The following is a 17,874-nucleotide window of genomic DNA, read 5'->3' on the forward strand; positions in this document are numbered from 1 at the left end:
AATCAATGTTCCCAGAGGCTGAGTAGGAGGAGGAGAGGGTTGAATAAGTGAAGGACAGGGATTCTTTCAGTGAAATTTTTCTGCATTATATTATAATTATGGTTATATAATATTATGCATTTGTCAAAACCCATATAACTTAATAGCACAAAGATTAAATCTTAATGTATGCAAATTTGAAAAGTCATTTAGGAGATCTGAGAATCCTAGGATGAAATGCAGAATAGTGATGATCTAACTGTATTACAAATATATGAAAGAATCTCACTGAATGGTATGGAGGAAGAAAGGGGTTGGCCTAAGTAGCTTTGGAAATAAGTGAACTCTGTAAGTCTAAAAGCTAAAGGAACTGTAAATAAGTGTTATACTCTAGTTGATAAAGTTGTGTCCCCTTGAGGTGGGTGTCAAATTAACAATACTCATGCTGCTGTACAGGCATACTGGATTTGAACAATTAAGTAAATGGATGGAATGGTAGGAACCAGGTTTCTCACTGTAGTTATGGGAGGTTACAGAGGAGGAGTGTGTAATCATCCATGTGATGATAGATTAGAATTGGGTGTAATGATATGAACCCCTGTTAGCTTAATACAGATACAAATTTTTACATATAGTTATGTTCTAGGTAGCATGTAGAAATAGATATGTTTATATACGTGAGTTATACACATGTTTTCTTGGTTTATCAGGCTAGATGATCTAGAATTAGTGACAACCCATAGTAACAAGCACACCTAGCATGGAGATTTTGGTTTCCAATGTAACTCTCCAGCCGAAGAAACCATGGCTTGAGTAAGTGATGTATTCTAGGACTAGAGTAGGAAATACAAAAAATGAACACAGAGTTCCAAAGTAAGGAAGTGCACAGAAAACATACGTACACACTCACTAATGATTCAAAGAAACAGCCCACAGAAAGAACCCCCAAATGGCCAAAGAAGGACTATTTGAACAAAAAAAGAATTGTGTACGGGATTGAAATCCAAGGCATAAAATAAATTCATGTGTTCATACACAAATGAGCAAATTATTGAAAAAATTTAAAAATGGAGGAAAATAGGTAAATTTTCTGTTAAAGAATTTCAAATAATATATTTGGATACTCTCCTCATAAGGAACTGGAATATAACTCCCTATTGCTTAAGTGTAGGTTGAACATGATCCCTTCCTTCCAAGTACAGAATGGAAAGAACAAAAAGGAGTAACTTTATGTGGAGAAACTTTTCAGGCACTGTTTCTTAGCCAGATGGTCAAGGTCAACATCAGTAGTGATGAGTCAGGTTAGTAGTATATGCTCTTGCTTGGGTACAATGAATATGGTACTTTCCTTCTGTGGTCTTCAAATAAGACCCCATTTAATCATGAGGAAAATATTAGATAATTCCCAATTGAGGGACATTCTATAAATATATGACCAGTAATTTGCAAAAAAAAAAAGTTAAAGTCATCAAAAACAAGGAAAGTCTGAGACACTGTTACACCTAATAGGAACCTAAGGAGACATGATGACCAAGTGTAATGAGATATCCTAGACAGATCCTGGAAAAGAGAATGAACTTTAGGGAATCTCTGAGGAGATATGAATAAAATATGAACTTTAGGTAACAATGTATCAATATTGACCCATTAAGAGTAACAAATGTACTAATATAAGATGGTAATAAAAGAGGAACAGGATGTGGGGTAAATAGGAATTCTACTATATTATTTTGGCAATTTTTCTCTAAAATTAAGATTATTCTACAATAAAACACTTATTTTTAAAAATTTGCAATCTCTAGGCACTACCCCTGAGATTCTTATTTAATCCATTTGGGGCATACCCTGACCTTCAGGACTTGTAGAAGCTCCCAAGGTAATTCTAATTTGTATCCTGCAATCCACTACTCCATGGGGAGGGATGGTTTCTACAAACAAGCTGTTCTTTCTTCCTTCTACCTTTTTTGTTTAATTATAATAAATGTTCTGACCTTGTCCCTGGTACAATGGCAGTGTGACTTTATGATTTTGGTTGTTTGGATGCAGCAAGTTCTTTAAATACACAGCCAGTGAGAGAGAACTTAGGGAGTGATATTTCCCATTAAATTAAAAATCTTATCCAGAAGCTTAAAATGCCATAAAGAGTTTAGGTAAACAGACAGTGAAGGGCAGATTATGCTAAATGTGTTGTCGGTTTAAATTTGTACGTGGTAGGAATGCCTTTATTTTCCCTCTGCTATGCTGTTTTCATATGTACTCGGAGGTGAGACATTCCCTAAATTTTAGGTACAAAAGATTGGGCTTTAATTAGATAGTTGAATTATTCTCTGGGGCTTGATTGTGACAAATGAGATAAAAGCATTATCTAGAGGCAAATGCAGCTTTAAGGTTCAGGAACCATGAACTGAACTGCACTGTCTGTTTTTCTTGTGCAGAGAGCAGCTGGGCTTCCCCCAGAGCATGTCTGGTACAGATGACAGGCTACAGTCAGCAAAGTAGGGATCCAACCCCTATACCTGGAAGGACTTCAGTGAGGAGGTGGAGAAGTGAAGGAGCCCTACTTCCTTACAAATATTAATGGCACTTGGTTTGGAAATGGTGAGACTACATTTTTATACTCGCACTTGTTGATTTAAACCCTAATATGCAAAACTTTTATTTTCCGTATCACTTTTCTTCTCCAAATATTTTTTTTAGTAGTAATTTCTGTATTTTATTAAAACCTGAAAGAATATTAACCAGTCAGAAAACATTTTTGATTGGGTCTTACACTATGCTAGTCACTATTTACATAGTTAAAAAGTAATCCTGATCTTTTATTCATTGCATCATCCAAACAATTTTTAATTAAGTGCATATCATGAACCAGGCATCTTCTAGGTACTGAACATTAAAAATATATGAATAATAAAGCAAAAAACTAAGATTTAGTCTCCTTTCTTAAGTTGCCACAGCCCAGATCCATACTAAGACAGTAGTTCTAAATGTCTGGGAAATATCTGGTGACAACTCCTGGGAGGGTGGGAGATATTAGGCATCTAATGGGTGGAGGCCAGGAATGATGCTCAAATCCTACAATACACAATTCAGCCCCCAATAGCAAATAATTATCTGACCCCAAATGTCAATAATGTAGACGTTCATAAACCCTGCAAATCCACTGGGCTCTTCCTTAAACAGAGAGCATGCTTCTATATGTGAATTAAACAAAGTCACCTTGAAGCCTCCTCTTATCTTCCCTTTATGGGGGCGGGTGTCAGGTAGGAACAGGGGAGAAGAGAGTACATGGATTAGGCCTTCCATTCAGGTGGGGTTTGGTTGTAATCATCTTTAGAGGAAGGTCAGCAATTCTGTCATCTGCTCCCAGCAGTTAGAATAGACACAGCCCAGACCAGAGGCATGTCCAGTTAAATTAAGGCTGCCCAGAGAGAGGACCTGAGCTTGGGAGTAGCCAAGCTTCTACAGTCAAGACCAGATATGCAGAAATCCTTTCAAATCATTTTACTAAAAGCCAGTGGCACTCTTACAATTTAGGCATAGCTTTGACAGGTAAACTGAAAGAACCCTAAGCCATTGGCCTAAGCCATTAATATTGTTTTATTTATTTGTGTCAACTACAAATTTAAAAGAAAAAGGTGGCTTTGCCACTATCCTGTTCAATGTAGCTACTAGCCATATTTGACTTCTTAAATTTAAATTAGTTGACATTAAATAAAATTTGAAAGTGTAAATACAACTTAAAATTTATTTTAAGTGAGACTCTCTCAGTCTCACTAGTCACATGTGCAGTTCTCAATAGCTACAGGTGGCTACTGACTACCTAGTTGAACAGTGTGGATATAGAACATATCTATTATCATAGGAGGTGTCTAGGACAACATCATTCTTGAAGGTTCTATTCCTAAGGGTACTCATTCAATTGTGCACAGTTATTGCTAAATATATGTGGCTGTTTCCTAGCAGCTGAGGCTCTGGGGCAATGCCTTGCAATATCTCATTATCATCATTTGTTAGAAAGGCACAGTCATATTCAACTGGAGGGACCACATCTTTTCTGACATGGAATTTCATGAACCTTTATGTAATGGGTGTTGGGTAACATATCAGATGATTGAAACTATAGTTTTCCAGAAGAAGTAATAATGTAAAATTCAAGTACATAACTCTTTTAAGGCATTGCTGATCTAAGTGTGTATTGTTAAATAATAATTCCATTAAGATATGTCAGCAGGGAATTAAGATATGTGACCCAAATATATCTCTTTTTAGCAACTGACTATAATATAGAACTAGTGCTCAGTGGATTTGAACTGCAGATAGGGTGGGATGAAGGAAGGAGGAGACAATCTGAAGCCCTTGGAGAGCATTTGTAAAATGTATAGGTCACTACCATGTAAGGTTATCAGAATGGTGTGGTTAGGTGTATGGGTAGGGCAGGTCTCCCAGGCATATATTTTTTTAAAAATTTCCATTGTTTCTAATGTAACCAATCCAGGTAAGCATAATTTAAAAGTATGGAAAGGATAATTATGATGTCTTTACCATTGTATAAATGGAGGTATGTGAATTTAAAGAGACCCCATCCTCTAGTAATTGTGATTCAGTGCACCTTGGATGGGACCAACATATCCACTCTATTCTTTTCTGCTGTCTTTCTGTTAAATGACCCACTCATTGTTCCCACCTACCCTTCCCCCATGTCAGTTAGGATGATTATCAGTTGGGTTTAGAACAATGGCCTTAGGCAGTTTTTTCCAATATTGAGTGTCTCTAGCCAACATTTGCAAGCTGCGTATCACAATGTTCTTAGATATATTTTGTGATTGGAGCCTGAAGTGACAATATTGTGTGCTACTGATCAAAGAGGTGTCACATGCACAGAGGACACATTGGCCAGAGAGGAAGGACACTCAGCTGAGGAAATCCCACTTTATGTTTTTGTTCAAGCTGAAGGACACCCCACTTCCACAGAAAGGTGGACCCAGAGTATGTGAGCAAGGCTACAGATGATCTCTAAAAGAACCTATTCAAGTCTTTGCATACCTATTCAGGCTGAGAACCCAGAGTTTGCATTGAGTTTTGTTCATTTTGGTTCATATTAGAGGATTGTTACTAGCCATAGAGAAGCATAACAATCTACAAGAACAAAGCTCTGCTGATGGAGAAAAACTTCTGTCACTCTTTCCCTCCTATTCAAATCCTGGAATCTCACATTCCATTTTCAAAGTATATAAGCCTGGTTAGGCCATGTTTATTTTTAGTTTTCATTGTTTTGGAATGGGTTAGAAATTGCCTGACCACATTCTATGTTTTCTTCGTTCCTGGTTTTAAGTTTTCTCTTGGTAGAAACCCAGTTTTCCCTATGATATGTTAAGTATTGATCACTTAGGTATTTTTTTAAATAATTGGGATTCATATCATTGGAAACTATCTGGAATATAAAATTCTTTCGGTGGCATGATATACAACATATGTCATTAGAAAAATCATATCCCTTCAAGTATGAAAATGTCCAACCCCGTCTTCCTTCTTGGAATAGTAATCTTTCTATCACTGTAACAAAATACCCAAGAGAAATTATCTTAAAGGAGGAGTGTTTTTTTTTTTTTTTTTTAGTTCACAGTTTCAGATATTTCAGTCTATGGTCACTTGACTCTTTGGAGTGTTGTCCTGTGGTGAGGTAGAGTATCATAGAGGAGAGGGCATGATGGAACAGAGCAGCTTACCTCCTGGCAACCTGGAAGCACAAAGAGAGCAAGCAAGATTGAGTGGGGGTGCTGGGGAAAAGATATAGCCTTCAAGGACATGTCCCCAAGGACCTACTTACTCCAACTACTCCCCCATCTCCTAAGTTCCCACTACCTCCCATTAAATTATGAGTCTATCAATGGGTTAATTCATGGATGAGGTCAGATCCATCATCATCAAATTGCCTTCCAAAGACCAAACATCTGAACACTGCTGCCTTGGGGACCAAGCCTTCAATACATGAGCTTTTGGGAGACATTTCTGATTCAACCATAACACTCCTTTTAAGGACATCAGAACCTGTTGGTTGATGGTGGAAGAAAGGGTTGAGATGGTGAGGAGACGAGGGAAGATGGTCAAACATAGATGGTTAGGTTCCATCTCTGCAACATTTTGGTAAAGATCACTCCTCTGCATTTGCCTGGGATGTCAGAGGTATGATGTGACCTAAGATTCTGAGAGGAGGCTGGGTTTGTCTTTTCTATGTTGTCCAGCTGGAAGGTGGTGGGACCTTAAAACTATGGAGAATTTAGGCTTTAAAAAATTCACTTATTCCTGAGAGAAATGAAGAAAGAACTATAGAGTGACCTGCTGAAGACTGCATTATGCATTCATAAATGAATATTAAGTGTCTATTATGTGCCAGACACTGCGGTACAATGTGCTGGTATGGCATGATCAAAATTATATTTGGTGTTACTCCCAGTTTCTGGGACAGAGCTTCTAAAACTTTAGGAATTGTCTGAGTAAGAGCAGTGTCATTCATATGCTAGTGAAGTGACTAAAAAGGGATAGGCTTAGATAGCTCAGTGTAAGGGCTGGTCACCAGAAGAACCAATCACCTAATTAGATGGATAGAGCTGCCAAGTCTGCACACCACCTCTATCTCTAGGACTGAAGACTGAGTTCAATTACCAATGACTTAGTAAATCATGGCTACATAATGAAGTTTCCATTAAAAACTCTGAAATGATGAAGCTCAGGTAGCTTCCCAGTTGATAAGCACGTGGATAGGCAGGGAGGACTGCATGCCTGGAGAGGGTGTGGAAGCTCTGGGACCTCACCCCACCTGTATTTTGCCCTATAGACCTTTTCCATTTGACTATTCTTGATTGTATCATTTATAATAAAACTTTATTAGAAAGTAGGAACCTTTTCTGAATTCCATGAGTCATTCTAGCAAATTTTGAACCTAATGGGGGATTCCTCCAATTCGTGGTAGACTGAGCAGAAAATTACAGCTATCCTGGGGACTTTGTAAGCTGCTGGTACCTAAAGTGATAGCAACCTCTGAAACTGTGCCCTTAACTTGGAGTCTGCAGGAACTGAGTGGTTAGAATGCAAACTGAATTGAATTGTTGGCCACCTAGTTGGTGTTAGCAAATTAGACAGTTGGTTGATTATTCAAATGATGTAGCTGGGTAGGATTGTGAACAGAAGTGGACAATTTTTGGCTCTAGTCTAATTTACAGGTATCTTGATGAGTTTGTTGGTGTGATTTAGCACTATGCCATGTATCAACCAATCACCCCTCCAGATCTGATCTTCAGGGACTGAGCCTTATGAATCCCCTTAGTGGGCACCATGCTTTCTGTCTCTGGTTGGGTGTGATCAATGGGGTGCCTGGCAGGAAGCTGAAGAGAAGGAGGTGACTGCAAGTTGGTGTTACTCCCTCCTGAAGAAGCCAGCTTTGGCTATATGCTCCAGTACAGTCTTTACAGCTTTCTTCTTCCACATTATGGTAACTCCTTCTCTTTGTGTCATGTGCCTAGGCAGGGTGAATGTGATTCAGCTTCTATTCCTGGATTGTTGCCTGCAAACTCTTGTGGTTTCATTATACTCTATGTATACACTTAAAAAAAAAATCCTTATAAGTGAAACTTCTTTGAATTGCTCTGAGTGTTCCATCTTTTTGGGACCCTGCCTAATATAAGCCCTGTGTCTCTGAATGCTGGATTTACATTCGCCAAGTATGTTGATTTTTCTTTTCGTATATTTGATGCCAGGCTGCTGTTCAGCTGCTTAAGAAGGTCACCTCGGTTGGCAGTGATAAAATCATACCATAGAGTAGAATGTTTATCTTCTATTTCTTCTGGCAGGAGAGCATACATTCAGTGAGGTACAGAGAAGAGGAGCTAGGCCATCAGTTCTGTTTTATAGCACTTAGACATTTAGAATTGCACTTTTAGTTGCCAAAACGCGCCTCTCACCCATTATGATTCTGGCATTAATTCTATATTCCAGGCTTTGAAGATGCATTAATGGTCTGGGTTTATACCAGGATGATACATGCTGATGAGAGGTTGATAAATGTCATGAAAAACCATTGTTATTTTCTGTTTTATTGGTGAGATGGAACAGGATAGCAGCACTTGAAAGTTTAGTATTTGTCCCTGAAACATGTTTCCTTTCATGATAAATGTTTTAGTGGTAGAGAGCCCAGAAACAGGCTGTGAAAAGAGAACAGAATGTGCGCTCTTACTGTTTACTTCAGAGGTTCTGCCATGGTGAACCCTGCCATGAAATTTGTATTTGTTAATGATGTTTTCATCTGAGCTCCACCTGAGCACTTACACTGGAATCTATTATAGGTCAATTTTTTTGAATGATGAGTTTCATGTGAAAAGACATAAACTTATAGATCAGCTGCCTTTCATAGGAGTGACTTTAACCCTCCTTCCTCCTTATTTTTCTTTCTAATGTCTTTACTGAACAATAAATTAGGATGGCCAGACAGAATGATCAAAGCTGGTTTCAACCTGTCAATAATCCATTGATCTGTGGATAAGGGGGGAAACTTTTTTCAGAAGATGGCAGATGTTTATATCTCAGGAGAATTAGCCAGAGATTACCTTCATCCATGATCACTAACCTTCAGAGAATAAAATAATTTCAAAGGCAATTGTAATGCTGTAGATGAGGAACTGAGGCCCCTAAGCTACTAAAAGTCTTGCCCAGGAACACAGCTATGTTTGTCAGAGTTACCATCACCAAGTACTATAAACCATGTGACTTAAACAATAGAAATCTGCTGTCTCACAGGTCTGGAGACTGCAAGTCCAAAATCAAGGGGTTGTCAGGCTTGGTTTCTCCTAAGGGTTACAGGGCAGGGATTTTTCCCAGGATTGTCTCTCTGGCTAGCTGATGGCCTCTCTCCTGTGTCTGTTCACATCACCTTCCCTCTATGCATGCTTGGATCAACAATTCCCCTTCCCTGTTTTGTTACCCCTGTGGCGCCAGAGATTGAACCCAGGCCCCCTGCATGCATTCTACACTGAGCTACATCCCCAGCCCCCAAAATCCTCTTGTCATAAGGACACTAGTTACACTGTATTAGGGCCCAACCTAAGAACTCATTTGAAATGGGTTACCTCCAAACAAAGTCACATTTCTGGATAGGATTTGGGTCCTCTGATGCCATCAGTAGTAGTTCTTTTCCTATTATACAACTTTTAATACTCTTATTTCCCATCCCTACAGAGGACACCACTCTCTTTTGCACTGGAATAGCATACAAGGCTGTGGTTGCCACCTGGCATTTTCCTAAGATACTTCAAAGAATTCAATTTAGGGGGCAGAGTAAATTTAGGGGAGTAATTAATCTCATTAATATTGTCTGAAAATATTCATCTTGAGGATAAACATAATTTTTTTATTGTTACATGGTTGATAATGTTGAACTTCTGGAGATGGGATTCTCCAAGACTCTTTCATGAGTAGCAGTTTACATCATTATATTGTGATGATTTGTGAGTTATTTTCCTCTTCAACTTGAGTCTCTTTACCCCTGGAAAATAGGTTTCCAGGGAAGCAAGCTTTCCTTTCCAGATGTCCCATGGATGCTTTGATGGAACATCCCCCAGCTAAGGATTTAATTCTCCTAAAATCATTTTGTCAGTTTAGGGATGCTTAAAGCGTTCAGAGTTTAGGAAGCAGCCAAATTGGTGCCAGATATCTTAGGACATGTTTGCATGTTGGGAGGAAGGTAGTTTTGTCCTGTTGTACCAGGTGGTCTTTAGGAAGGTAGATGGATCGAAATAAGACAAATAAGTTTTTAGTTCAGGAACCAGGTCAACGAGATTAATGTGACTTGGTCAACTCACATCAACCAAAATTGCTTTGAAGTGTTGGAACAGAAGAAAAATAATAGGTTGTTAAATTCTCCAACTGTGACTCCTTTCATCCTATTCTCACCTGGCTTAAAATGCTTAATTTGAAGGAGGGTAACCTGATGATGAGAGAAATAGTATAGTTAGTCCAAGGGCACAGTGCACAACCCTCCTAGACCAATGTGCTTCTACCCAGGATAGCAGCTGTGATGCAGAACTGGCCAAGGAGCAGAACTATCTGGCAACACTCCCTGGGAGTACACTGAGGTTTGGATATGACCTAAATCATGGTGCAGAATGTTTCCTGGCACCTGAAAGAGAGAGGTAGTGAGTAGGTTTGAGGGTGCACTCCTCTCCACTAGCAAAATTTCCCAAAGTTTATATCTTGGATCATCAGACTTTTAATATATGCTAAAGAAAAAATGAGTGTTCCAGCAAATTTGGAAAAAATGCCGCATATTGCATCCCTCTCTTAGAAGTTAATCAGGCAAATTGGAGTATTAAAGATTTCATGATGTCTGGCAATGAAGAAGTCATTTAACTTTAACCAGTTACTTCCAAAAGTTTTCTGATCACGGCACCATTTGTTCCCTGAAAACCTGAAAGTCATAAGCAACGTATTTTGAGAAATCCTGTTTAAAAATTGCAGAGGTTTAAGAGAGATGTACCTTAGAAAGGAATTTAGATCAAATTCATAGATGATCAAGCAGGAAATCTACAGGGTTCTGCTTGAGTGACAATCCTTATCATCAGTCACAAAAATGAGAACGTTCCTTGTGCCTATTAGCAGGGATGGAATCCTCACTCTGGCTGAGCAGGCTTTTTACCTGGTAGGATCTTTCCTAATTGTGGGGCATATGGATGACTGTATGAGGATGCGTGTGTTTGACCTGGATAATTGAGTGGCTTAACACAGAAAAAAAAATAGCACTGGGCCCACAATCAGAAGTGTGATCTGGGCCCTTATCATAGATTCCTGATGTGATGCTCAGCAGCTGTGGTCCTCCACTAGTTCTTGTGAGAGCTTCTGCGAGACCCCATTCCTCTGTCACATGCAGTCCTTTAGTCCCCACAGGCCTCTCTCTGTATTTGGGACCTCAGCAAATACTGTCTGGAGGTGAAGAGCAGGAGGAGGCTGTTGTCAGGCTGATGACATAATGTCTACACAGCTGGGGTCACCCCGGAGGAACACCATGGTACAAAGGGCTGCGTAGTTCCGGCGGGAGGTGTAAATGACTGCCTGGCACCCTGTAGAAACCAAGTATAGCATGGGTTTACTGGGCCAAGCAGTATGTTGGATCCTCCTACCACAAAGAGCCTTTGCTTTTAAACAACACAAACTACCCTGAGCTGTCTTAAGGAAAAACAAAAACAAAAACAAACAAACAAAAAACAAACAAACAACAACAACAAAACAAAGACACTTTTGGGGGAAGATATTTAATCAAGATGGACTTTAAAGAATTTAAACGCCCAAGTATTAAGAAGGTTCAGAAGCATGACAGCTTAAGGGATCTGACTTAAAAACTCAGTTTTTGTGTGTCTCAGCTGTAATTCTTGAAAAAGAGAGTTGATAAGCTCTATTTTGGATCAAATGTCCACTGCAGTCCATTTAACTATGGCATAGCCAGCAGCTATCTTTCCCATCTTTCCTATTAAGATCCTGATTTGTTCAGTAGAGTGTGATAACAGCTTGACCTCAGGGAAAACAGATCCCGTCTCCTATTTCAGGGGCTGAACTCTGACAGTCTGTGCCAGTCACAGCAATCCCATTTCCCTTTTCAGTAACTAACCATGTGATCCAGTTCTAATATAGAAGTTGGCTGACTTTAACTCTGGGAAAGCTTTTATTTTTCTTATGAAAAGGAACAGATTCACCTGGTGAGTCTCTTTCTTTGCTTTTCCTTTTCTTCTCTGGAATGTAGACATGATGCCTGGTGGTACAGCAGCAATCTTGTAACCATGATTTGACAAGCATGATATGAAAGCTGTATACCAGGAAAGAAAGTCATTAATGAGGAAGAACCAAGGCCCTTCATGGTTGAGCGGCCACCATACTAACACTGGACTGGACTGTCTCCCTCCTGTTTTTTTTTTTTTTTTTTCCCTAGGGATTGAACCCAGAGGCACTTTACCACTGAGTCATATCCCTAGCCCCTTTTATTTTTTATTTTGTCTCAATAAGTTTCTAAGGACCTGGCTTAGTTGCTGAGGCTGGCCTTGAACTTGTGATCTTCCTGCCTCAGCCTCCCAAGTCACTGGGATTACAGTTGTGCACCACCATGCCCAGTTTCTTCTTTTCTGTTTGTTTGTATATTTCACATTTCATAAAATTAACTCATTTCAAGTGAACAAGTCAATGATTTTTAGTAATTTCATTGAGTGGTGCAATAATCATAATAAATCTGTTTTAAAACACTTTTCATTCCTCCAGTAAGAATTGTTTTTTTAAAATTTTTTATTTGAGAAAAATGAGAACCTCTTTGTTGAAATCACAGTATACTTTAGTTGTTATTATTGTTTTCACTTATAATCAAAAGCATTCCTAATTGAAAAAAAAATCATTCAGTAAAAACGTGGGTGCCAGGAGTCAGTTGAATCAAAGTGATTTTCAGATCTTTAATGGTAGAGAAAAAGAGGGAATGAAGCATGAAATGGTCAGATTGTCAAAAGTGCACTAAAGTCACACAGGAGCCTTGAAATCACACTGCTGCAGATCACAGAGAAACTCTGCCAGTACACACCTGAAAATTACTTCTATTTATTAATTCCACTGATTTTTACTGATCCCTCACTTTCTGCTAGATACTTTTTTAGGTGCTGAGCATAGACTGGTAAAGAGAGTAAAAGGCATTGGGTCAACATTCAGAAGGCCTGCTGTAACTCTGGCCTTTATCATAGATTTGTGACGTGACACTTGGCAGTTGCCATGCTCCAGGAGTTAGTGTGGGTGCTCCTGCATGGTGCCCATCCCTCCAAAGACTCCCGCTCTCCTTAAGGGAACATTCTAGAAGGGAAAGTAGACAATATACATACAGATGAAATGAACAGTATCGGTTTAGTGAGAAGCTCTATTAAAAGTACAAAGTCAGGTGTTGTACTAGAGAGTTGAGACTGCAACCACGGGAGGCCTAAGAAAGGGACCTTTGAGATGAGACTTGAGTGGCAAAAGGAAACCAGCTGAGCACGACCTGAGGGCCAGCCCCTCAGGAGGGAACAGTCAGTCCAGGGGCCTCAAGGCGGGAGTGGGCCTGGGCTGCTGAAGACAATGAATCGCTGGTGGTGAGTCCTGTGTGGTGACTTGGAAGGCTACCCATGCTTGTCTCACGGACACTGTGCCAGCGACTCGGCTCACTGGCCTCTTGACACATCTCCAGGCTGCTGGCTGAGCTATGTGTTCCACAGTGCAGGTTTTCCTGTCATCTGCTGTAGGCTGTCAGAGCCAGAGGAGGGGACTGCTGGGGTTTGCTCTGTGCAGTGGATTCTCAGTCCAGAGTGACTGATCCCTTCTCTCCTCTCCCCTTGGGAATAGGTCCATCATTCCCAGTCAACGCTCCCCAGGAGGCTGGCTTTCTCTGGTGCTGTCAGGGCTGGCTTCCTTCCGATTGGGATCAGCTCTATTCTGGAAGGGACTGGCAGAGCATTCAGCTGGCACACTGCTGCTTCCAGACCACACTCTAGTCACCCAATCAAGTCATAGCTGCCACATTGGACGTGCCTCACGCTGAGAACCACCCATGGAGAGAACAATGCCCAGGTGGGGTACCTGTGAGGTCCCTGGCTGTGGCTCACAGTCTGTGCAGCTGATACCCAACATCATCTTCAAGTGACACTTACCAGTGAAACGGTCACATGCCACCACAGGGCCAGAATCGCCCTCAGAGTTGACCCTGTCTTGCATTCCTCCTGTGTCTGGTGTTGGCCAGGACAAAAGTGTTGGAATACCATGACACCCTCTTCTAGCGGGGTGCCTGCTAAACCAGATATCCACTCAGCTACGGTAGAAAACAGAGTTCTCATTTCTCTTACACTTGAACTTGGCAGCAATTGAAAACACTCTAATTATATCTCTGTGCAATTAGATGTCCTGTGTGATTGGTGGGACCTTAGGAATGTGACTGTTGGCCTTAGGAGGGTAAAGTTGCTGGAAGAGCTCAACCCACCATTTAGAAACCCTGGGTTCAGTGCTCCTAGACCCAGCACACAAAAACAAAATATTGAAATTGGCAGGGACCTTGGTGATTAATAGCTCTCCTCTTATCTATAGAAAATATTTTAAGAAGGAAAAATGACCTGAACCAATGTTAATGATTGTACTATAGTAAAGAATTTGGGAGTCACCTGGGTCTTTTTTAGCTCTGTGTTGTACTGTGCTGTTTGACTTAGGGAAAACAACAACAAAAAGTTCCTAGCATGCCCATCGAAGTTCTCTGGGCCTCTGTCTGGGTTATTCTTGCTATCTTATGTAGTAGGCATTTTTTTTTTTTTTTTCTCTTTTCACAGACAAGGAAAAGGAGACTGGTAGGATAAATCCGTTTAGCTAGTAAATGGCAATACTGGAACCACGCTTAAATCTCTTGACTTTAAACCAATAGCATTTCCAAGTCCATCTCCATTTTCATCCTCTGGGACTTGATGCATAACAGAATTAACCACGATTTTGGCAGGACAGGATATGTAGAAGCCCTGAAAAGTCACTGCCCATTCCTGAAGCAGATATTAGGATATTGTGTTATTAGGAGCTCTAAACAAAGGATTCTGATTTTTAGTGATGAATTCTCATCACCCCTGTGTCCTCCAATCAATGCCTCCTTTTAGCAGTCCCTGTGACAGAAGCAGGGGCCCCATGGCTCCTAACATGACTTGGAAATGTACCATCTCAGTCTCAGTCTCCCCTTATTAAATGTCACCTCTCAGACTTACTGTGGCACTTAAAAGTCCAGGATTTTCCAATCAACTGACTAGAGCTAAATCTTGGCTCCATAACTTCTTCTGAGAAACCTGAGATATATCACCTAACCTCCCCGTTTCAGCTTTTTGATCTGTAAAATGGAACTAGTAAGAACCTGAGAAGGTGGTGAAGACTAAATGAGATCTTCTAAATGACCAGAACAGGAAGCGCTCAGAACAGTGAGTGGTCCATGCTAGTCGTCGCTACATTTGCTCTTGATTGAGTTGCAGGAATTCTGTCACAAATCCAAGTTCTCCCTAGCAGTACAAACAGAATGTGTTCATGATCCCTAACCGTGGGGTTTCTAGGGTAAGACGTATCCAGAAGACACAACCACACACGGTTTCCTCCTAATTTCAGGCACTGATCTGTTCTGGGTGCTGTGCTCTGAGGATTATCTTCATTTTCTGCAACAGCAGAAAGCTTTAGTTCACCCACCTGAAAAGCCCAAGCTCACCTGGAGGTTATGATTAAGTATTTAGTGGAGAAGCCGGAGCCTCTTATGTAACTTGAAGTGTGTAAAGGAGCAATGATAAAACCGCTGTCCTGAACTTTCCAAAGCATCATAAATCTCTGTGTTAAGATTTTCCAGTCCTTGCCAAGGTATCATTTGTCCTCTGGCTTTTGTCCTAAGACAGACTAGAAAAAAAGTTAATGAATCCCCTCTTGTTAGATTGTGTATTTGCCATTAAAGACTATAAAAATGCTACTCTTTCAAGTCACTCTCATCATCTAAAATAAAACCCATGCTTGTTTTGTGGTTTCTCAGCTATATTCTGATTTAAATTGATCACTTCCTAGAGTTTGTCTGTTTCCTCATTCAGAGCTGTTCTCCCTCTCCCTCGGCTTTCTGTTTCCATCTCTCTCTTTCTCTCCTTTTTTTTTTTTTTTTTTTTCTTTTTTTGTGTGTAGATTGTCCCTCTAGTGACCTTTCAGTGGCTTAACATTTTGTTGCAATGCACAAGTGAAGCTGGAAAACAGAGCCAAGTGACAGTGAAGTAACAGCTCAGCCTTCACAGAGTCAATGTGCTCTGTGCTATTTCTGGCCAGAGCAGATGTGGCCTTGATGGACTGCGGGGAACAATCTCTCTCAGGTAAAAATAAATTGCAAAAATTAATACCAAAATGAGGCAAATCCTTCCATCTGCACACAGATAATGAACTGGGAGTCACATAGAAGAAGGACTGAACTCAGAATCCATCAGGGTCCTGCCCAGGTAGGCTTAGTCTAGAAGACTCCAGCAATGAGCCATTTGGCTTCAGGGCCGTCTCTGTGACTTAAGAAATATATTTTTGATCAACAAAAACAACAAAAGAATAAAATAATAAAACTATATATGCATCATGCAATTTGAGACAATCCTTACATTTGGATGGATTCATTTCTGACAGAGTTGAAGTTCTTTATAGTTTTCTCCTTAATCCCATTTCCCTTCCTCCTACCCCAGAGATAAACACTATTTTGAATTTTCATGCTTTCATACTTCCTGTAAACACATGCATCTGTCCATAATACGTACTATTCATTTTGCATATATTAAAACTTTAGATAAAGGAAAGCACACTATACATATTGTTCTACAACTGTCTGCTTATGTGTTTCACATTGTATTTCAGCAATTTAGCTTTCAGTTCATTCATTTGAATTGCTTTGTGGTATAATACTTCATAATCAGACTACTATATATTTATCTATTCTCCAGTTGATGAACACTTGGATTGATTCTAATTTTACACTATCGTAAACAATGCTTCAATGAGTATTCTTGTATATTTTCTTGTTCTAACATACAAAATCTTCTCTAAGACAGTGGGTGTTTTTTTTTTTTTTTTTTCCCAAACTGTTTTGTCTATACCCAAAGTAAAAAGTACATTTACATGGAAACCCAATACATACATATGCATATTTTATTTATGTGTGTTTATATGTATGCAAAAGTATATGGAACATAAAGTTCTCAAAATAATGCCCTTATTTTCTATTTAGTTTTAGTCCAATTTAAACTAATCTATTTCACATACCCAGAAAATGCTAATTAGAATCTATTAAAGTGATTGTATGATCTGACGAAGCATCTCCACTGACAATTTGAAAAAAACATTGATCTGGAATACATGCATAAGATAGGGACTTACTGGGTCATAGATTGTGCCCATTATTTTCAAACTAATAAGTTTGTTTTTGTGGGTTCACCTTTTTGGAATATTTAAATAGATATTTGTTTTTAGTTAGCATTCTATGTATTTCTAGAAGATGTCTTTTCAGGTTATTTAGTGTGCCATATCGCTGGAAATGGGAGTTCTATTTTAATTTTTCTGGGCTTCAGGTTTTCATCTGTCACAAGAAGTCACACACACACACACACACACGTAACCCTTAAGAATTTTGCAGTCTAGTTTCTCTGCAGCCCTAGGGTCATAGGGAGAACTCCAGGGTCTGTCAAAGTGTGTGTGAGTTAGGAAGAGGGAAGGAACTGGAGTGAGTAGGTGGATTTCTGGGCCTTTCACCCCCAGTGCTACACAAGGATTCCCATGTTAATATTATTGGTCCATTATATTTCCATTAGATTTAATTGGCAACAAGAGTTGTGCATCTCGAAAATATTCTTGAACTCTTGGTGTAGAGGTTCTTTGACGCTCTTTCCAGATCTAAACTTGACTGCAAATAACCTTTGAATCTCTGGATCATTTTAAATTATATCCAGAGTTAAGGAACAGAGAGCTTAGGGAGTAGGGTTTCCTGAGTTAGGGTTGGGCAAACAGTGTTGGCTAATCTGCCTGAGAGTGAACATATTCTTCCTGCCACTATGGGAACTGACTTGGATAGGACATTTATAGAATCCCAGAGGACAAATTGGGAACACTCTTGGGTCAGGACCTATACTTTGAGGACAGCCATTACTGTTCTATCACATGGGCTTCATCTTCATGATGTTGCCTTTAAAAAGTCTTTTGTTTCCATTATGCTGTTTATTCTGTGAATAAGGACTTTATATAAATTTTCCTGAAATCCATTTCTGCTCAACAAACTGTTCCACATGCTCATGATAAAGCTCATTTGCTCAGCAGGGTGCTCAGACAGTTAAA

General features: G+C 39.7%; 1 long non-coding RNA gene across 7 annotated transcripts in view; it reads left to right on the forward strand.

Annotated features, from left to right (window-relative positions):
- LOC124964232 (uncharacterized) overlaps positions 1–17,874 on the forward strand; it is a 135,711-nt gene that overhangs the window by 62,069 nt on the left and 55,768 nt on the right. For 3 of the 7 annotated variants that reach the window (XR_007104899.1, XR_007104898.1, XR_007104903.1), the window contains 2 exons: positions 2,415–2,577; positions 15,700–16,055. This is a non-coding gene — a long non-coding RNA (uncharacterized LOC124964232). Of the gene's footprint in view, positions 1–1,781; positions 1,856–2,414; positions 2,578–13,368; positions 14,395–15,699; positions 16,056–17,874 lie in introns of those variants that run through there. The other 4 variants (XR_007104900.1, XR_007104901.1, XR_007104904.1 and 1 more) reach the window with 4 other exon arrangements.

The sequence above is a fragment of the Sciurus carolinensis genome, chromosome 14, assembly GCF_902686445.1.
Source record: "Sciurus carolinensis chromosome 14, mSciCar1.2, whole genome shotgun sequence".
Lineage (NCBI taxonomy): Eukaryota > Metazoa > Chordata > Mammalia > Rodentia > Sciuridae > Sciurus > Sciurus carolinensis.